The sequence below is a fragment of the Sturnus vulgaris genome, unplaced genomic scaffold (genome assembly GCF_052056855.1).
Source record: "Sturnus vulgaris isolate bStuVul1 unplaced genomic scaffold, bStuVul1.hap1 Scaffold_85, whole genome shotgun sequence".
Classification (NCBI taxonomy): domain Eukaryota; kingdom Metazoa; phylum Chordata; class Aves; order Passeriformes; family Sturnidae; genus Sturnus; species Sturnus vulgaris.
The window spans coordinates 995,001-1,017,159 of record NW_028276736.1 but is presented as its reverse complement, the minus strand read 5'-3'; the positions used below and the strand labels follow the sequence as shown (position 1 = coordinate 1,017,159).

General features: G+C 53.4%; 1 non-coding gene across 1 annotated transcript; it reads left to right on the top strand.

The window, feature by feature from the left end:
- Window positions 1–6,599: 6,599 nt before the first annotated feature.
- Window positions 6,600–6,683, top strand: LOC148217358 (small nucleolar RNA SNORD45). Its single transcript, XR_015801088.1, has one exon. It is a non-coding gene; the product is annotated as a small nucleolar RNA SNORD45 (small nucleolar RNA).
- The last annotated feature ends 15,476 nt before the right edge of the window (window positions 6,684–22,159 follow it).

The following is a 22,159-nucleotide window of genomic DNA, read 5'->3' as shown; positions in this document are numbered from 1 at the left end:
TAGAATGAGAGCTGAGATTTCTAGAGGGGCTGAGACCCCTGACCCCAGAGTAGAGCCAGGTGTGAGGAATCCTGAATGGTGTGGGAAATTGGAGGATATGGGCCAAATCTTAAAGGAATTTTCTGACCCTACATCCTGGGATTTTCCATGTGAACAAATTCAGAACCCAGCTGAGGTGGCAAAGTACCTGAAAGAGAAGTGCCATGGTAATTCTAAGGAGAAGAAGATCATTGCAGTGAGCTGGGCCCTGGCATATGCTTACCGTACCCTGCTAGATACTGTAGGGCAGCAGACAGAGGAAGGGGGACAGGCAGATAAATCAGCCACTATCCCAGTCACTCAGGCTGCAGCCAACACCCCAGGCTCGAGGCCAACAACTACACCAGACAGTGAGCCTAAGCCAGCAGCTAAACCTGCCAGTAAGCCTCAACCAATGGCTGTTGCTACCAGCACGAGAAGTGGAAAGTGCACAGACAAGACTGATCGACCAGTGGATGATGATGATGATGATGCAGGAGAAGGACCCTCGACGCCTCCTGACATAAAACCAGGAGTCAAAGCAACTGGTAAAAGATCAGAGGCCAATATTGAGTCTTTTTCCCTAAAGGACCTCCGTGGCCTAAGAAAGGATTACACCCGACGACCTGATGAGTCTATAATTAGTTGGTTGGTCTGTCTTTGGGATGCTGCAGGCGAGGCTACAATTCTGGACGGCACTGAAGCCAGGCATTTGGGATCCCTGTCACATGATCCTGTCATCGACCAAGGAATGATGAGGGGGCCTAACCCTCACAGCCTCTGGGCACGGGTCCTGGACAGTGTAGCACAAAGATACCTGTGTGCAGGTGATCTTTATATGCAGCAGACCCAGTGGAAGACAATAGAACAAGGGATCCAACGCCTGAGAGAAATGGCAGTGGCAGAGATTATCTTCTCAGATGACATAACAACTAGGAATCCGGACTTGGTACCATGTACATCTGTGATGTGGCGAAAACTTGTACGACTTGGGCCCCATGAATACGCTTCTGCTTTAGCAATAATGAAGCGGGACGAGAGGGATGAGACCGTGCTTGATATGGCAAAGAAGCTCCGAGCATATGCAGATGCTGTGCATGGCCCAACACATGCCAGAATTGCAGCTGTGGAAACACGTCTGCAGAAATTAGAAGACAAGATAGAGGAGAATCATAAAAGACTCAGGGAGGAGATTAAAGAGGACCTTCTCCAAATCTCAGCAATACAAATTAGAGGCCCTGGTATCCAACGCAGACATTCCCCTGATGGGGAGAGGAGGTACACCCCACGAGCTGAGCTGTGGTTCTTCCTACGTGATTGCGGAGAAAACATGAGGAAATGGGATGGAAAATCTACTGCTGCTCTGGCACAACGGGTGCGTGAATTGAAGGAAGGCAAGACCCAAAGAGGAAGTTCCACCAAAAGGAGAGCAGCTCCAGTTGCCCGTAGCCAAGCTGCCAAGTATGATGATGATGATATATCTGATCCCCTTGAAGGAACCTCTAAGACATATGCCCAAGGAAAGAAGGATAAACAGGCTTAGAGGGGCCCTGCCTCTAGCCAGGGAGAGGCGAGGGAAAATCGTGTCTTCTGGACTGTGTGGATTCGTTGGCCTGGCACATCGGAACCACAAAAGTATAAAGCTTTGGTTGATACTGATGCCCAATGCACATTAGTCCCATCAAGATATGTGGGGGCAGAATCTGTTTCTATTGCTGGTGTGACAGGTGGATCACAGGACTTTACCTTGGTGGAAGCTGATGTGAGCTTGACTGGACATGAATGGAAAAAACATCCTATTGTGACTGGCCCAGAGGCCCCATGCATTTTGGGCATAGATTACCTCCGAAGGGGGTATTTTAAAGATCCAAAAGGATTCAGGTGGGCATTTGGGATAGCAGCTGTGGTGACAGAGGGCATCCAGCAATTGAATACCTTGTCTGGACTGTCTGAGAATCCAAGTACTGTAGGACTTCTGAAAGGAGAAGAGCAAAAGGTACCAATTGCCACTTCCATAGTGCATCGCCGACAATACAGAACAACTCGAGATGCTGTGGTTCCCATCCATAAAATGATCCGTGAGCTGGAGAGCCAAGGGGTGGTCAGCAAAACCCACTCACCCTTCAACAGCCCCATCTGGCCTGTGCGTAAATCTGAAGGAGAATGGAGACTGACCGTAGACTATCGTGCATTGAATGAGGTGACTCCACCACTGAGCGCTGCCGTGCCGGACATGCTGGAACTGCAGTACGAGCTGGAGTCCAAGGCAGCAAAGTGGTACGCCACTATCGATATCGCCAATGCATTTTTCTCCATTCCTCTGGCAGCAGAGTGCAGGCCTCAGTTCGCTTTCACATGGAGGGGAGTGCAGTACACCTGGAATCGACTGCCCCAGGGGTGGAAGCACAGTCCTACTATCTGCCATGGACTGATCCAGACTACACTAGAAAAAGGTGAGGCTCCAGAACATTTACAATATATTGATGATATCATTGTGTGGGGGAACACAGCAGCAGAAGTGTTCAAGAAAGGAGAGAGAATCATCCAAATCCTCCTGGAAGCCGGCTTCGCCATCAAGAAGAGTAAAGTTAAGGGACCTGCTCGAGAGATCCAGTTCCTGGGAGTGAAGTGGCAAGATGGACGGCGTCAGATTCCTACTGATGTCATCAACAAAATCACAGCTATGTCCCCACCAACCAACAAGAAGGAGACACAAGCTTTCTTAGGCGCCATAGGTTTTTGGAGGATGCACATTCCTGAGTACAGTCAGATTGTGAGCCCTCTTTACCTGGTCACCCGCAAGAAGAACGATTTCCATTGGGGCCCTGAGCAGCAACAAGCTTTTGCCCAGATCAAGCAGGAGATTGCTCATGCAGTAGCCCTTGGCCCAGTCAGGACGGGACCAGATGTGAAGAACGTGCTCTACTCTGCAGCCGGGAACTATGGTCTGTCCTGGAGCCTGTGGCAGAAGGTGCCTGGTGAGACTCGAGGCCGACCATTAGGATTTTGGAGTCGGAGCTACAGAGGGTCTGAAGCTAACTACACCCCAACAGAGAAGGAGATCTTGGCTGCCTACGAAGGGGTCCAAGCAGCCTCAGAGGTGGTTGGCACAGAAGCACAACTCCTTCTGGCACCCCGACTACCAGTGCTGGGGTGGATGTTCAGAGGAAAGGTTCCCTCAACCCACCATGCCACCCGTGCTACATGGAGCAAGTGGATTGCCCTCATTACACAGCGCACCCGGATTGGAAAACTGAATCGCCCTGGGATTTTGGAAGTAATTACAAATTGGCCTGAAGGTGAAAGTTTTGGTGTCACAGATGAGGAACAAGAACCAGTGACACGGGCTGAAGAAGCTCCACCATATAACCAACTGCCAGCAGAGGAATCACGCTATGCTCTATTCACCGACGGTTCCTGTCGCATTGTGGGGATGAATCGGAGGTGGAAAGCAGCCGTATGGAGCCCCACATGACGGGTAGCAGAGGCCACTGAAGGAGAGGGTGGATCCAGTCAACTTGCTGAACTCAAAGCGGTTCAACTGGCCTTAGACATTGCAGGAAGAGAGAAGTGGCCAAAGCTTTACCTTTATACCGATTCATGGATGGTAGCCAATGCTCTGTGGGGATGGTTGGAGAGATGGAAAGAGGCTAACTGGCAGCGTAGAGGAAAACCAATTTGGGCTGCTGAAGAGTGGAAAGATATCGCTACCCGGTTAGAGAAATTACCTGTGAAGGTTCGCCATGTAGATGCTCATGTTCCCAGAAGTAGGGCTAATGAAGAGCAGAAAAACAATCAGCAGGTAGATCAGGCTGCAAAGATAGGGGTGTCGAAGATAGACCTTGATTGGGAGCACAAGGGAGAGTTATTCCTAGCGCGATGGGCCCATGATGCCTCAGGTCATCAGGGCAGAGATGCCACATATAAGTGGGCACGAGACCGAGGGGTGGATCTAACCATGGACAGTATTTCTCAAGTTATCCATGACTGTGAGACATGCGCTGCCATCAAGCAAGCCAAGCGGGTGAAGCCCCTCTGGTATGGGGGGCGATGGTCCAAATATAAGTATGGAGAGGCCTGGCAGATTGACTACATCACACTGCCTCAAACTCGCCAGGGCAAGCGCTATGTACTGACCATGGTGGAAGCCACCACTGGATGGTTGGAGACCTACCCTGTGCCTCATGCCACTGCTCGGAACACCATCCTGGGCCTGGAAAAGCAGGTCCTTTGGAGGCATGGTACCCCTGAGAGGATTGAGTCAGACAATGGGACTCATTTCAAGAATAGCCTTATCAACACTTGGGCTAGGGAACATGGCATTGAGTGGGTGTACCATATCCCCTACCATGCACCAGCTGCAGGGAAAGTGGAAAGGTACAATGGACTGTTAAAAACCACCTTGAGAGCATTGGGTGGGGGATCATTCAAAAACTGGGAGCAGCATTTAGCAAAGGCCACTTGGTTAGTTAACACCCGGGGTTCCACCAACCAAGCGGGCCCTGCCCAGTCTGAGTCCCTGAATATAGTAGATGGAGACAAAGTCCCAGTGGCACATATCAGAGGTTTGTTAGGGAAGGCAGTTTGGATCAATTCTGCCCCGAGTACAGACAAACCCATTCGTGGGATTGTCTTTGCTCAAGGACCAGGTTGTACATGGTGGGTAATGCAGAGAGATGGAACAACACGATGTGTGCCTCAGGGAGATCTGATTGTGGGGTGAGGCAGCATGAGACAGAAGGAAATATGTAAGTGTCAAAGGTGTGAGCAAGTGAGATAGAAGGAAATGTGTAAGTGTCGAAGGTTTGAGCAAGTGAGATGGAAGAAAATGTGTCCGAGTAAGTGAAAGATGGAAATTTCTACTTGCTGAAGTTTTTACATGCTGTTTAGTATGTTCACGATATGGAGATAAGGGGTGGAATGTCCTAGGGTGATGTTATGGTGTTTGTATCTCCAATCGTGTGTCCTGATTATGTTTGGTATTATGTCCTGTGCTTCCAGGACTGAGTCTGAGAGTGAAGCTTTGTTTTGTCTTGTTATCAGCCGGCTCACCTCCCCCATGGTCTATGTTTAGGAGAGGTTTTAGCTTGGCTTGCTTGCTTGCCTGCTTGCTTGCCTGCTTGCTTGCCTGCTTGCTCGCTTCTGCCTCTTTTTCTTTCCTTCGCTTTGCCCTTGCTTTTTCCTTATTAGTTAGTTCAGCTAGGCAGTCCAACCTTTTCCCTGGACTGTTTTCTCTTCCACCCCGTCCCCTCCCTCTCCTGGATACCATCTGAACCTGTTCCGGACGGGGACCTGGGAAACCCCAAGAAACACCGGGAGTCTACACTCTGTCACCTGCAGCAGTCATCCCCAGCGCCAGAGACTGATAACTGAGCGACCACTCGCCAGAGAGACTGAGTTTGTCATCCCTTCAGAACGGTGAAAGAGTTTTTTTTGTCAGCTGGTGTTGTCTTTTTTCCCTGTGCTGGGGAGTGTCTTGCTTGTTAAATAAACAGGTTTTTTCTCCCACTCTTCTCCGAGGAAATTCTTCCCGAACCCGGTGGGGTGGGGGGGAGGAGTCGTGGGGTTTGCTGTCTGGGGGCTCCTTCTGGAGGTTTTCCCCCAAATTTGCCCAAAACCAGGACACTTCACTTCAGAGCTTAGTATTCTGGTTTATACAAGCCCCAATGCTTTTGTGATTAACACGGATCTTTTATGGATGGTCCCAGGATGGAGGCAGAGGGGATGGAGCCGGCTGGGGTGGAGAAGGATGCCCCGAGAGTGGAGGGGGATGGGGATGGAGGCGGGGGAGATGAGGGTGGATCCAGGGCAAGGCGGGCACGGCCCGGGAGCGGATCCTGGCGGCGGCTCCTCCTCCCGGGGCAGCGCGGGCGGATGATCCTGGGGAGCGGCCGCGGGGTGCGGGACGGGACCGGGAGAACGGGGGGATAGCGGGGATTGGGGGGATAGCGGGGAACGGGGGGATAGCGGGGAACGGGGGGATAGCGGGGATTGGGGGGATAGCGGGGAACGGGGGGGATAGCGGGGATTGGGGGGGATAGCGGGGATTGGGGGGATAGCGGGGAACGGGGGGGATAGCGGGGAACGGGGGATAGCGGGGATTGGGGGGATAGCGGGGAACGGGGGGGATAGCGGGGAACGGGGGGATAGCGGGGATTGGGGGGATAGCGGAGAACGGGGGGATAGCGGGGAACGGGGGGGATAGCGGGGATTGGGGGGGATAGCGGGGATTGGGGGGATAGCGGGGATTGGGGGGATAGCGGGGAACGGGGGGATAACGGGGATTGGGGGGAAAGCGGGGATTGGGGGGATAACGGGGATTGGGGGGATAGCGGGGAACGGGGGGATAGCGGGGAACGGGGGGGATAGCGGGGAACGGGGGGGATAGCGGGGATTGGGGGGATAGCGGGGAACGGGGGGATAGCGGGGATTGGGGGGATAGCGGGGAACGGGGGGATAGCGGGGATTGGGGGGATAGCGGGGAACGGGGGGATAGCGGGGAACGGGGGGGATCCTCTGTGTGGGTGCCGGTGCCGGGGCTGTGGAAGGAAGGGGAGGAGGAGGAGGAGGAGGCGCTGGCCGGCCCGGGATGAGCGCTGGCATGTATTATCTGAGGCGAGCTGATGTCTCTCACCGCTTTAGCTCTAGAATTACTCTGAGGCCCGGCCATCCCTCCCTCCCTCCCTCCGGCAGCGCAGCTTTTGCCCGCGGTGCCATCGAGTCCCCGGGCCGGGCTCTGAGCCCGGAGCTCTGCTCAGGCCGGCCCTAAAGCCGCAATGTTTTGTGCTTCCCGCAGGTGTGTGGTTAAAGCCGGGACATTCCAGGCCCGGTGTCTGATGCAGCGTTTTGGAGAGTGCCCAGAGCTGCAGGTGCCAGTGGCACAGGTGAGGTTTGGGGTGACCCAGGCGCTCCCAAGGCTTTGGATGTGCAGCCCCTGGGAAGGCTCCCTGGGCCTGTGCTGGGCTCCTGTCAGCTCCCCAGGCATGGGTTTGTGGGCAGGGAAAGGAAAGGAGCCAGGGCCTCGTGTTCATCTGGGTCCTTTTGTATCTAAAGTCCAGATTTGGCTTCTGGTGCTCTATTTTCTACTGCAATTTAAACATTCTGTTTTTAATAAAACTATTTTTGGTGTCGTTTTCGTGTCCCTGGAGACACAATGGTCATCGTGTGGGGAGGAGGGAGAGCTCAGGAAGGAGAAAGGATGGGGGAAAGGTGCTTGTAATTTTACTTCTCAATGTCCTCTGATTTTTTGGGCAATAACTTCAGGTCGTTCTCCTACATGGAGTGTGTTTGGCCAGTGATCAGGGCGAGGTTTCTCCCCGTTCTTATCCCAGGGCAGGAGCCTTTCAGCGTGGGCTCTGTGCCACTGGGTGGCCTCGTGGTTTTCTGTCTCTTGTGATCGCTGTGTGCATCTCCAGGGAGGCAAACGAGGCCATGCTGAGCCTCGAGATGCAAAATGTTCCCATTTGCCAGGGAAATGTTCGTGTTGGCCAGGCTGGGAACATCTCAGCATGTCCAGGGCCGGTGAGGGATGGGGTCCAGCACTCCAAGTGACGCTGGGACCAGAACCACAAGGACCATTTGGAGCCACACTTGACCCTGGGGATGACCTTGACCTCAGCCTGACGCTGCTTCACCCCAGGACAGGAGAGCCACCATCAGCTTTTATTACCCACCCATAAAAGCTTCACCTTTGAACCTCCCCAAATCCCATCTGGGACCCCCCCACGGGACCCCCCCAAACTCTGGGACCCCCCTCCAGCCCCCTCAGCCACGCTGTGGCCGCAGCTTCATCTCAGTGAAGGGGATGGAGACGTTGAAGCCTTTCCAGGGGAACCAGTGGATGCCCTGTGGGGGAGCTGGGGGGTCAGAACCCTTGGAGAGTTCCAGAGACCCCCATAAATCCCCATAGAGACCCCACAGTCGCTCCCCAGATTCCTATGGGCACTCATGGACCCTTAGGGATCCCCATAGACACCCCAGAGACCACAGAGATCCCCACAGGCCCTACAGGACCACACAGGCCCTATAGATCCCACAGACCCTTTTTCCACAGGGCCCTATGGAACCCTATGGACTCCCCAGACCCCTATGGACCCTCAGAGAGCCCCATGGACCCTCCCAAAGATTCCCTCATACACCCCCAGACCCCTCCATAGTCCTATAGCCCACCCTAGACCTCCTGTGGGGGGATATGTCAGGGACCCCCAAACTCAGCAGGAGCCACCAAAACCCACCCGAAACCCCAATACCCTCAGGGACCCCAAAACCCACCAGGGACCCCACAGACCCTGCCAACCAATGAACCCCAAACCCCCAGGGATCCCAAATCCCATCAGGACCCCACAGAATTCCCCAAATACCCCATGGACCCCAAAACGCACCAGGAAACACCCAGGAATCCCAAAACCACCAGGAACCCCAAAACCTACCAGAGATTCTCAAAACCCACCAGGGACCCCAAAACCCACCAGGGACCCCACAGACCCCTGTCAGCCAGTGAACCCCAAAACCCCCAAGGATCCCAAATCCCATCAGGACCTCACAAAATTCCCCAACAACCCAGGGACCCCCAAACCCACCAGGAACCACCAAAACTCAGCAGAAACCCCAAAATACCCCAAGGACCCCAAAACTTATCAGGCACCCCCAAATCCACCAGAAACCCCAAAACCACCAGGGACCCCCAGGGACCCCAAAACCCACCAGCGACCCCACAGTCCTCTGCCATCCAGTGAACCCCCAAACCCCCCATGGATCCCAAATCCCATCAGGACTCCCAAAAATTCCACCCCAAACCCCCCCGGAACCCCCCCCGGCCCCGGCGGTGCCGCTGAACGCTCCCACGCGGAGCCGGTACCGCTCCTGGGCGCTGCCCACGGCCAAGTCGCGATAGATCGCCAAGGCCGAGTCGCGACCGGCCCGCAGCTCCACGCGCAGCTCCGTGGGGGTCGCGGCCGTCGGCTCGTGCAGCGCCTCGTTCCCTGCACCCCAAAAATCCTCCGGTACCCCCAGGACTCCTGCGGGGTCCCCTCGAGATCCCCCGTCCCCCGCCAGTGCTCTCCCTGAAATATTGGGGACCCCCAAACTGCTGGGGACCCCAAAAGTGCCCCATGAACTCCTGGAGACCCCCCAAATCCTTCCCGGACCCCAAAACCGGATCTGAATGTTTGGGGACCCCAGAAGTGTCCCCTGATCTCCTGTAGACCCCCCAAATACTTCCCGGACCCCAAAACCAGATCTGAATATTTGGGGGGACCCCCCTGGATCCTACGAGTTCCCCCCTCGGACCCCTGGGGATCCCCCATATTTTGGGGTCCCACCGAGTACCCCCTGCTGCCGCCCCAGGCTCTCCTCAAAGTTCCCCCAAACCCTGGCAGTGCCTCCCAGTCGCCCCAGATATTTTTATAGGTCCCCCCCAAAATCCCCAGGGCCCCCCAAAATCTCCAGGGCCCCCCCGGCCGAGCCAGAATTCGCCGCTGACGTTGCCGAAGCCGCGGGCGTACGAGTCCCACCCCCTCCAAAACCCCAAAACCCCTCTGATGCCCCAAACCCCAATTTCCATCCCATAAACCCTAGGGAACCCTTCCAGTCCCTCCCAGTGCCCCCCAGTCCCCTCCCAGTGCCTTTCCAGCACCCCTCAACCTCTCCAATGCCCTCCAACACCCCCTGCGGGACCCCCCCAATTACCCCAAACCCCCTCATTTCCCCCCCATAAACCCTGTAGAGCCCCCACCCCCTCCCAGTATTCCAAAGTTCCCTCTCAGTGCCCCCCAGCACCCCTCAACCTCCCCAACACCCCCTGCAGGACCCCCAATTGCCCCCAAACCCCCTCAGGACGCCCCAGTTGCCCCCACACCTCCAAATTTCCGCCCCAAAAACTCCATAAATCCTCCTCTAAACGCCTGTAGGACCCCCCAGCATTGCTCCCAGTGCTCCCAGTGCTCCCAGTCGCACCAGGCAGCCGCCGCCGTCCGTGTCCATGTCACAGAAGACGCGGAGGGGCCGGGCCGGGTCCCCCCCGAGGAAGATGAGGGTGTCCCGGGAGGGTCCCGGCCCGTTCCGCTGCTCCTCGGCGCAGTCCCGGGGATGGGGGTGCGGGAGTGGGGCTGGGGGGAGCATTGGGGTCACCTCAGACACCCCAAAAAGTTTCTGGGAATTCAGGGGTGACCCCTCCCCAAAATGACACAGGCACCCCCCAATGCCTCCATTCGAAATTTGGGGGTCTGGGTGACACCCCCAGGATCTGAGACCCCCTCAGATGATCCAGGGCTGGAGCTGTCCCCCCAAAAGACACAGATCTCCCAAAAAAGCACACAGGGGTACAGCTGTCCCCCCTCAAAGGACACAGACCCCCCAAAAAAGGACCCCAAATGACTTCCAAAATCCCAAATAAACCCCAGAAACCCCAAATAACCCCCAAACCCCCAAAATAACCCCCAAATCACTCCGTAAACCCCAAATATCCCCCAAATAACCCCAAATAATCCCAAATTAACCCCCCAAACCACCCCAAAAACCCAAATAACCCTAAATAACCCCAAATAACCCCCAAATACCCCCCACTTCCCCCAATAACCCTACCCCCATTTTTGGGGGTCCAGATGCCCCTCCCTCCCCCATAGCTCCCCCCACTCACGAGTGTCAAAGGGGGCCTCCAGGGGGGCACTTTTGGGGTGTCCCCCTCGGCCCCACAGCCGCACCCCATAGCGCCCCGCGGGCTCCAGCCCCCAGAGCTGCTGCGATGTCGCCTCGGGGGGCAGCCACAGGGTCTGGGGGGGCACGGGGGGTTTTGGGGTACCCCAATGGGGACAGCGGGGTCCCCAGGGGGGGTATTGGGGTCTCAAAGTGATTATTGGGGTCCCCCAGAGCTGTATTGGGGTGCCATTACCCAAGCAGGGTAATGGGATACCCCGAGGTGTTATTGGGGTTCCCAGGGGGGTATTGGGGTCCCCCAGAGCTGTGTTGGGGTTCCCAGAGGGTCACTGGGGTCCCCCAAGGAGATATTGGGGTGCCATTACCAAAGGAGGGTAATGGGATACCCCGAGGTGTTACTGGGGTCCCAAGCAGATATTGGGGGACACCCGGGGGTTTTTAGGTTCCTTTTGGGGGGTCGTTACCTGCTGGGGCCCCCCGGGGGGGCCGTACTCCAGCTCGTAGCCATCGGGGGGGCGCGGGGGGGTCCCAGTGCAGCCGGGCACTGCGGGGTCACAGCGAGCCCACCCACAGGGTCCCTGGGCCACCTGGGGAAGGACACACTGCTGACATCTACAGCAGCCCCAAATCCCCTTCTGATACCCCAAAAATCACTGTGGTCACCCCAAACCCCCCACCCCCGCACCCCAAACCCTCCCATGGGCCCCCCAGCCCTGCCCTCACACCGTGCCCGATGGACATGGCCCAACTCCCCCAAATTTTCCCCCAAAGACCCCCCCAGTCACCCTCAGCCCCCAGTTTCCCCCAATGCCTGCCAGACCTGTTTCCTCCAGGACCTCCCAGTCCCCCGAGTTCTTCCCAGTTTCCCGCAGTCCTCTCCAGTCCCCAACTCCACCCCAATTCCCCCCTGACTCAGTTTCCCCTCATTCTCCAATTTCCCCCCCATTCCCAGTTCACCTCGATCTCCACCAGTCCCTTCAGTCCCCAGTTCCCTCCAGTTCCTCCCAGTCACCCCCAGGCCTCAGAGCCCTCAGTTGCCATCAGTTCACCCCAGTCTCCTGTTTCCCCCAGTTCTCCAAACCTCCCAGTTATCCCCAGTTCCTCCAGTTCCCCCAGTTCCCAGTTCCCTCCAGTTCCTCACAGGCCCAGTTCCCCCAGTTTGCCAAACCCCCCAGTTGTCCCAAGTTGTCCCCAATTCCTCCAGTTCCCCCAGTTCTCCTGCCAGTTGCTCCCAGTGCTACATTGCCCCTAATCTCCAGTTTCCCCCCAGTCCTCTGGCTACCCCCAGCTCCCAGTTTTGCCCAGTTCTCCTAAGTACCCTCAGCCCCAGTTGCTCCCAGTTCCCCTCTAATCCCACTGTTCTCCCTGGTCCCTGAGCTTTCCCAATCCCCCTAAAACTGTTCCCAGTCACCCCAATAACGAATCCCTCATATTCCTCCAGTTTCCCCAAGTCCCTCCCAGTTCACCCCCAGTACCCCCCAAATTCTCCCCAGTGCCCAGTTTCCCCCAGTCTTTGCCAGTCCTCAGCTCCACCCCAGTTTGCCCCAGTTTGCCCCAGTTCCACGCAGTTTCACCCAGGCCCCACATGACCCCAGACCCCATTTCCAACCGGTCCCCCTTAGCTTATCCCAGTTCCTCCCAGTCCCCAGGTGATCAGAGTCCCTCCAGGAGTTACACTCCCCCAAATCTCCACTCCCCTCCAATCCCTGCTCTCACTTTCCCCTGAATCCCCAAGTCCTCAGTGCCCTCCGAGCTGCCCCTGGGCCCCACTCCCAGCCCTGTCCCCACTCCAGCTCCATTCCCAGAGGGGTCCTGGGGGAATCCCCGCAGCCCCTCACCAGTGGTGGCCTCACTGGAGACGTGGTCGCTCCTTTTGCCTCCCCTCAGCCCATAGAGGTGGAAGCGGTACCGGCGGGACGGGGACAGCCCCGGCACCGTCACCGAGCGGGACTCGCCATCGATGGGCAGGGCCTGGGGCTGGCCCTGGGCATCCCGGTACTGCAGCACAAAGGAGTCAAAGGAGCCCTCAGGGATGTTCCACTGCAGCTGCACAGAGTTGGGGCTGGCACTGGAGACCTTCAGCTCTCCCAGCACTGCCTGTGTCAAGGGGGCCTCAGATGGAGGGGCCTCAGTTTGGGGATGTGCACTTTGGAGAACGTCAGCTCTGGGGGCCTCAGTTGAGGTGTCCATTGAGGGTGAGGGCAGATCCTCGGGGTCGGCTGCAGCAACAACAGAGAGGGGACACTGACGGGTGTGGGCATTGGTATGTCCATCCATTTGTCCATCCATCATCCACCCAACTATCCATTATCCATCATGCACCATCTCCTCCCAGTCCCTTCTCACCATTCCCTCCTCACCCATCACTGAGCACCCAATGACCCCAGCCCATCCAATCAACCACTGACTCTTCCATGGACTTACTGACCAGCATCTGCCATCATCCACCATCTTCATCATCATCATAATCAACATTATCCATCATCCTGATTTCTCCAATATCCACCATCATCCATCCATCCATCCATCCATCCATCCATCCATCCATCCATCCATCCTTCATCCATCCATCCATCCATCCATCCATCCATCCATCCATCATCCAGCCATCATCCATCCATCCATCCATCCATTATCCATCCACTCATCCATCCATCCATCATCCATCCATCCATCCATCCACTCATCCATCCATCCATCATCCATCCATCCATCCATCCATCCATTATCCATCCACTCATCCATCCATCCATCCATCCATCCACTCATCCATCCAATCCATATCCATCCATTCCTTCAATCATGTGTCTTTCCATGAAACTTTTGGTTCAACTGCATCTTTTACTTCTCCATCCATTGCATCATCCAACCATCAAATGACTGATCTGATCCTCAAAACCACCGATAAACTGCCCCAACACCCATCATCCATCCATCCATGCATCCATCCATCCATCCATCCATCCATCCTCCATCCACTGTCCATCCACTGCCATTCCATTGTCCATCCATCATCCATTGTTCATCCATCTTCCATCACCCATCATCATCATCCATCCATCCATCTGTCTTGGGGTGACTGTATGATGCCTGTATCCCCAAATCGTCTGTTCTGTTGGTGTTGAATATTAAATTCTGCAACTTTAAGACTGGTTCCAGGAGTGAAGGGGGGGGAAAGAAGAAGTGCAGAGTTTGTTATCAGAGACTGCACTGGCTCCCCCACATTCCTGCTCACAGACTCTGTTGTCTGCAGTGGACAGAGAGAGAGAGATCTCCTTTAACTTGGTTAGTTTTTTGACTAGCTGAGGCAGAAAAACTCCCTGGATTGGTTTGGTTTTGTTTTTCTTTTTTTTCTTTTTCTTTTTTTCCTGGAACTGTTTGAACCTGCTCTGGACTGAAAACCCAGAAGAGCACCGGGAGCTCACACCTGTGGCCCACCAGGCCTGGCCTGGGCATTCCCCAGCACAGGAGGGATTGAGAACAGACTGAGTGAGCTGGGCAGCCACGGAAAGAACTCTTCTAAATCTGCCATCTCCTCGGAACAGCGAGAGGTTTTGCTGTTTGATATTGTTCATTGTTGTGCTGGGAGGTGTGTTGCCTGTTGAATAAACAGTTTTCTTTTTTTCCACTTCTCTCCAATTTTTTTCGTTTTTCCTAGAGGGACCTCATTCAGAAGTTTCCTCCCAGATTTGTCCTAAACCAGGACAGGGGGAAATGAAACAAAATTTTAGGCTTTTTCCCACCAAAAATTGGGAATTTTCAGCCCTGACATTGGCACTTTTAACCCAAAACTTTTTGGACATCAGGTCTACACATTACAATGAATTGAGGTTTTCTTGGAAGTCTTTAAAATCATTGGAGATTTTTAGGGACACCAGGTCTAGCCAAATAAATGCAACAGGGATTTAGGGACACCAGGTCTACCCTATTGAAGTGAAAAAGGGTTTTGGAACACCAAGTCTATCCATTAAAGTCAATGGGCATTTTGCAGAAATTTGGGGCTAAAATGGGGAAATTTGGGTAAATTTGAGGGAAATATTGGGCTGAATTCTGGGAATTTCTGCTTAAGGATTGCAGTGCTGACACTCTGGAAGTCTTGGATGAATTCCTGGAAACCAATCCGGAATCCCTGATCCAATACCTGTGGCCTGGGGTGGAGCTGTTGCCTCCAGATAAGCCAAAAAATCTCAGTTTTCAGCCCAAAGTGTGGGAATTCTGAGTCTAAAAGTGGGATTTTTAGCACCAAGAATTTTGAGACATCAGGTTTACACGCTGAAATCAATGGGGATTTAAGACACCAGGTCTACCCATTCAACCCAGCAGAGCCCAGCACCTTCCACTTTAGGCAAGGAGGGACTGGAAAATTTTGGGAATGCCGTGAAATTGTGGGAATTTTTCCTGTGAATCCCTCACCTTCCTTCAGCCTTTCAGGGGGCAGCATCCCAGCCTCGCCCTTCCCAGAGCTCCTGGCAGGCACCAGCAGACGGTGGTGCCAGATGGAGAAGTTGGAGATGGCACAGCTCAGCAGGGCTCTGGCAAAGGTCAGCTTGGCCTCGGGGTCCTGCCTGACTGCCAGCTCCCACTGGTGTTCCCAGGCTAGGACTGGGAGGGCACCAGTATAAACCAGTAAGCACTGGGAGCCACCCTCGAGCTCCTGAGGCCTGTGGCAGCAGCTCCCAGAATAAACCAGTAAGGGTAAATGCACCTGCTCTCAGTGTGATCTAGAGGCTCTCAGTGTGGTCTGGGGGCTCCCAGGTTTATACTGGGAGGGCACCAGTATAAACCAGTAATGCCTCATGCACACAAACCCAGTCTCAGTGCAATCTCGAGGCTCCCAGTGCAGTCTCAGTGCTCCCAGGATTATACTGGTTGATCCCCAGGACCACATCCCAATCTAAACCAGTATAACCCAGTATAAACCAGTGACCCCCAGGACCACATCTGTAGAAGTCGGTCCGGAGTTTCCCTCATTTGCCTCACGACCATTGCAAGAAGACCCCGAGGCCCCCCACCCAATTGTGGCCTGGCCAAGGTGGATGCTTGCCAAGGGACTGTGTGCAGGTGCTCGCTGTGCTCCATGGTACACTGCTCTCGAGCAGGCACTAGCTGGAGCAGCAGGTTCTGTACACCTGTTTATTGCAGCAACCCTCACAATGGTCCATCAATCTCCCTACTCCTTGGCCAGAGGCCACTTGCTTTGGAGAAGGACTATAAAAGAGTGACCCTCTGGGGAAGACTCCTGAGATCTCCCCACGGATGAAGATTCATCTCTTGGCTGGCACAATTGAGGGTCACAACTCACATGAAATGTCCCCAGGTTCCAGTTAGAGCAGAACACTGGAGGCAGTGATGATTGAGGGGACAAACAAGCGAAAGGTGTCTGTGATGCTGAGCAAACCTGGATGTGTTTCAGGAATGCAAAGGGCCAAGGGCTGAGCCCCAGCCCCTGGCAAGGCACATCCTGTCCCTCCCTCATTGCTCAGGGCTCTTCCCGGGCCACTGGGCTCTGGGCATGTGCAATGCCAAGGGCAGCACCATGGGGCGGCCCCTGCCAGGCTGCTGAGCAGGGACAAGGAGGCAATGAGGCCCCAGCACAGCAAGGCTCACTTGTCCCCTGCTGGCCTCAGGCCCAGGGCCAGCCTGCATGGCCCAAGTGCTGCAGGAGTTAGCTGTGTCAGGGCCTTTCAGCTGCTGCCCATCCCTGTGCCCTCTGCAGCCCAGGCTGTCCTACGGTGTCCATGCCCTGCGCCTCTGTCCCTGCAGGCTGTCGTCATCCCCCGGCTGCCCCACCTCGCTGGCCCCTTCCTTTGCTGACAGCTCTGCCTCCTGCCTGCCTCTGCCTGGACACCCAAAGCCTTGGGCTGCTCCAGACTCCTTCTGGGGCACTCGTTGCACCACAGCTGTGCCTTGGGACAGAAATTCCTTTCTCCTTGGGTGCAGTCTGGGCCTGCCCAGCTGGCCTTTACATTAATTCTTTCTTTCTCCACCTGTTCTCTACTATGTGAAAAGGATCCTCCACCTCTGAAACCACCCTTCAATCCCTCCCAGGGCTCTCCTCTGCTGTCCTCAGTCTCCACTCCACTGTGCACAGAGCTCCTTTATTCCTATACAGTGGTCATGTGTTACGGCTTTTTCCCGGCCGATACAGAGTCTCTCACCTTCCACCGGTCTAGCTCAGGTGTTGGGATGATATTCCTCTGGGCCTTAGCCACAAAGACGTAGATAAGATATCAAAAGAGGCTCTTTCCCCTGATAAAGTTACAGGTTTATTTCTTGTGGGTAGTGAGTGAAAAGGGAAGGGAAAAGAGAGGGGGGAAAAAAGAGAGAACGGGAAAAGATTGGGGAAAAAAGTGCGGGAAAGAGTGGGGGGAAAAAGTGCGGGAAAGAGTGGGGGGAAAAAGTGCGGGAAAGAGTGGGGGGAAAAAGTGCGGGAAAGAGAGCGAGGTCAGCGGGTCCTGACCTTTTCTAGGGTCTGGAAAGGGGGGGCGGGGAGAAATTGGATCCCAGCCAGCTCTGTGTGGCCAGGAGGGGAGAGGGACCAAGATACAGGGCACAGCAGGGGTCACGGGATGTACCATTTACAATGTATCTAGGGAACGCAACATCTCCCCGTTTTTTGTTTAACAAAGTTGAAAGAAGGATATTGGTATCATTCAAATTACGATTTTGCCCACCACTTGTAGCTGGTGGGAGGGTTAGATTGTTTCAAGTCTTTCATTTCTATGTGATTGACTACTGAGGTAGAGGGCATGAGGCTATGAATAGCCTTGAAAACCAAGTGACGTAGGATCCCGAATGCCATTATTACAAGGAAAAGAATAACAAAAATTAACACAATTGTTTTGACTATAGATGTCCACCACCCTGTGAGTCCCCAGCCTTTGAACAGTCCATTGAACCAATCTTCAGATTCTTGCTTTACTTGTCCGATTAAGTTGTTCATGTTTCGGAGGGCAGCATGGATGTTAGGAGCTCTCGAGGTCAGGTCCATACAGCCAAGTCCTTCAAATTCCTGGCACTCATGTCCGTGTAGTAGCAAGAGAAAATCTATTTTCTTGTTGGAGCGTCTGTGCCAGGGTCACCTAGATGTTCTGACATGGCTGAGGGACAATCCATGCAGCTGCTAGACTGTTCAGTGTTAGCAGGAAGACAGCTTGGATGGGGTTCATCACGGGACTGAGAGAAGAGAAGGTTTTCTCTAGAAGGAAAAACAAACATTATAAAACCTATTAAAAGTCTCTATTTGCCGGAATGCCACCTTCTATGAGGATTTCTTTTCCCTTTTTTCTGCGGCGTCTTCTTTTTGAAGCCACTGCTACTTGCTCCTCGTTCTCCTCAGTTGGAGCAGGATGTTTGGGAACGAACGGTTTCACCCACTTTTGGGGAATCCACCGAGGGCCTGAGGGAGTGGATACACACGCATAGCCACGCCCCCAGGTAACAAGCTCATAGGGACCTTTGATTTCCCAGGTTTCTGGGTCCCTAATCAAAACTGGAGGATGTTGGGATAACTTGAATTGTTTGCTACTGTTAAAGTGACGTACCACAGGTGGACTCATATTTTCAAATGAACAATTTAGGAAATTGATAGTAAACATGGCTTTGCAGAGCTTCTGCTGTGGAGACATCCACACAGTTGAACTGCTCTGTTTAGCCAAAACCTGTTTGAGTGTCTGATTGGCTCTCTCCACTATACCTTGGCCTGTGGGGGAGTGGGAGGTGCCAGTTTTATGTTCCACTCCCCACTGCTGGACGAATTCCAGGAACTCCTTGGACTTATATGCTGCGCCCTGATCAGTTTTGATTTCCTTAGGGATCCCCAACACTGAAAAGGCTTGCACTAGGTGTTGTTTGGCATGCATAGCCCTTTCTCCTGCATGGGCAGAGGCATAGACTGCACCTGAATATGTGTCGATGCTTACATGAACATATTTGAGGCGACCAAAACTAGGAATGTGTGTGATGTCTGTTTGCCATACCTCACAACTGCCAAGACCTCGGGGGTTTACCCCCATGCCTATTGAGGGCATGGTGTGCAGCTGACAGTTGGGACAGGTGGCCACAATGGCTCGAGCCTGACTCCGTGTTAGCTGGAACTGACGCATTAGACCTGGTGTATTCTGGTGGTACTGCTGGTGGCTCAGCTTTGCCTGTTGGAAGATGTCAGGAAGGCGTGCTGGTTCTGCTGGGGTGGCTTGTTCTGCTGGGGTTGCAAGGGAGTCCGCCTGACGGTTCCCTTCTGCAATTTCGCCTGGCAAATCTGTGTGTGATCTCACATGCATCACATAGAACGGATGTTCTCTATGAGAAATCAAATAAATTAGTTTGGAAAGCAACCTGAAAAGCTGCTCATTTTCGATGTTTCTGAGCACTGCCTGCTCTGCCCTGGACACTATCCCCGCTACATAGGCTGAGTCTGTTACCAAGTTTATTGGCTCTGAGAACTTTTCAAAGGCTCTCACGACTGCTGCCAGTTCAGCTACCTGGGGTGACCCTTCCACAAACTCAACATCAGCTTCCCAATGCTGAGTCTGAGGATCTCTCCAAGTCATCACCGACTTGTGGGATGCCCCAGATGCATCCGTGAACACTGTGAGAGCTTTGAGTGGTCTCCTACTCCTCTTCTCACGAGGAATGAGGTGGAATTCCTCATTAAACAGCTTGTGAGACGGGGCATGGACTGATATTTGTCCTCTGTAGCTGTCCAGGGCTAATTGGAGACTGGCATTGCTCTGGAGCAAATGCTCAAACATCTCTTTAGTCAATTTGTCAGGAGAGTTCTTTCCCTCCTCAGACAATTTAACAGGGAGGTGAATACATGTGAAGTCACAGCCAGCTAATTCATGCAGTCTGATCCTTGCTTTCCGAATCAGTTGTGCTATTAACTCTTGTGGCTTAGTGATAGTTTTGGATCTCTGGTGGGAGAGGAAGACCCACTCTATGATTAAGAGTGACTCTCTCTGCCCCTTGATCCATTGGAATATTAACCCGTGTAAGTGTGGCAGTTTTCCTAGGACAATGAATTTGAAGGGCAGCTCGGGCTGGTAACGGTGAGCTTGCCTCTCTCCTAAGGTCTTTTGTACCTTTTCGATTGCAGTCTTTGCCTCTGGGGTCAGTTCCCTGGGAGAAAGCAGCTCTCTGTCCCCTTTCAATAAATTGAAGAGAGGTTCTAGGTCCTCATTAGTGAGGCCTAGCCAGGGCCTAACCCAATTCAATGACCCACACAGGGAATGGAGATCTGCTAAGGTTTTTGGATTACAATTAATTTCCAATTTCTGCGGAACAATGGTCCGTGCAGTGATTTCCAGGCCCAGGTACTTCCAAGGTGGCATCCTTTGGACTTTGTCCTCCTGCAATTCAAATCCAGCAGAGGTTAAAACTTTAACCACTAGGTCAAGTGTGTCCTGGAGTAGAGAGTTATCGGGTGCACACACTAGCACATCATCCATGTAATGAAGGATGATGGCCTCCCCTCTCTGGGCACGCACCTGGGACAGCAATGAAGCCACATGCCATTGGCAGATGGAGGGACTACATTTCATCCCCTGTGGAAGAACTCTCCAGTGGTAACGCTTCATTGGGGCCTCTCGATTGATGGTAGGAACCGAGAAGGCAAACCGTGGGGCATCCTCTGGGTGTAGGGGTATATGAAAGAAACAATCCTTGATGTCTAGAACAGCCAATTGCCAGTCTCTGGGAAGCATTGTTGGAGAAGGCATTCCAGGTTGGAGAGACCCCATGTCTTCAATTACTTTGTTTATTTCCCGGAGGTCGTGGAGCAGCCTCCACTTGTCTTTCCCTGGTTTCTTTACCACAAAAATCGGGAAATTCCACGCACTTGTGGTCTCTTCTATGTGGCCTTTAGCCAATTGTTCCTCCACAAGCTCCTCAAGCGCCCTGAGCTTTTCCTTACTCATGGGCCACTGTGCTACCCACTTTGGGGTATCATCTAGCCATTTCAACTTTTGGGTAGGGCGCCCCACAGTGGCCGCTTCTAAAAATCCCGAGGAGTTTTAGGGATAATTAATTTTACCCCCCACTGTGACATGGTGTCTCTCCCCCATAGAGGGCATTTATAGTCTGTAACAAATGGACGGATGCTAGCCAATTTTCCATCCGGCCCCTCAATTTGTACGATGCTTTTTGATACTTTTGCCAATTTTACTCCTCCTACACCCTGGATTCTGCCTGCCACAGGCTGAAGTTCCCAATGTGATGGCCACATCCTTTCGGGTATGATAGTCACATCAGCACCCGTGTCCAGTACCCCCTCCACATGGAGGTGATCTGATCCACGGGTTAGGTTGCATGCCAGAGAGGGCTTGTCCTCACCCACCACTTCTGCCCAGTAGACTTCAGGTGATTTTCCATCTACTGGGACCTCCTGTGGAACAGGAATGGCCTGGGCAAGGATTTGTCCCTCAGCCAGGTAATATGGTGGTAGAGGACATCGTGCCAAGAGAATGAGGCTAGTTATGCTTCCGTTGATGGTCATGGGAACCACCTCAATCTCTAGGGGTGTGTGTGCTGTGTCACCGACAACAAAGTACTCACTGTCCAGTTTCGTGTGGTTTAACGTCACGTCCTGTGTACCGTTAGGTAAGTCCACTGTAATGACTGTCCAATCAGGTGACCTGAAATGAAAACCTCTGGTAGTCACAAGCCTAAAACGGCCTAGTGGCTTCCAAACCTTGTTAACTGAACCTTTGATATTTTCATTGACATACATCCCCACACCCTCTATCCCATCCTCCCCCTTTTTGTTTATTAAGAGAGAGTCTTTTGCGAGTGTGGAGCCCGCAGTATTTATAGCCGAGCGCGCTATGGTGTTAATGGCGGGTACGCGCTGTACAGTTAGTTTTTTTGTTTGTTGGTTTTCTTCTGTTTCTGGTTGTGTGGACAGTCCCTGGCGAAGTGTCCTGGCTGCTTGCACTGGAAGCAGATGATGTGCTGCAGTTGCTCTGGTGACACTGGTTGCTTCTTGGCTTCCGGTGTTACAGCTGCCACGGTCCTTGGGTGTGCCAGTCCTGGATTTCTTTCGTGTCCACTGAACAGTTCTGCTTTCCTGGCGCAGGCTTCAATCATCTGTGCTAAGCTAGGTGCTGGCTCCAGGGGAAGGCCAAGGATAACCCTACGGCAGGTTTCATTAGCATTCCTCTGAGCCATTTCTTTAATTAATTCAGCTTGTAATACTGGATCAGACACTTGTCTTTCTACTTGCATACGAAGGCGGTCCACAAACTGTAAGAAACTCTCAGAGGTAAACTGTTTAATGTTAATATAACTGCCTTTAGTATCTACTGTTGGTAATTGGTTAAAGGCTTTTTCTGCAGCATTGCATATCTTATCTAAGACAGACTTAGATAGTACTCTAGTTTGGTTTTCAGGGCAATGCCAATCTTTCTCCCCACATAGGTGCTCATATGTGATATCATTATTATCAGCATCCTTTGCATTATCTGAGCTTTTTAAAAGCTCTTGTAAAAGC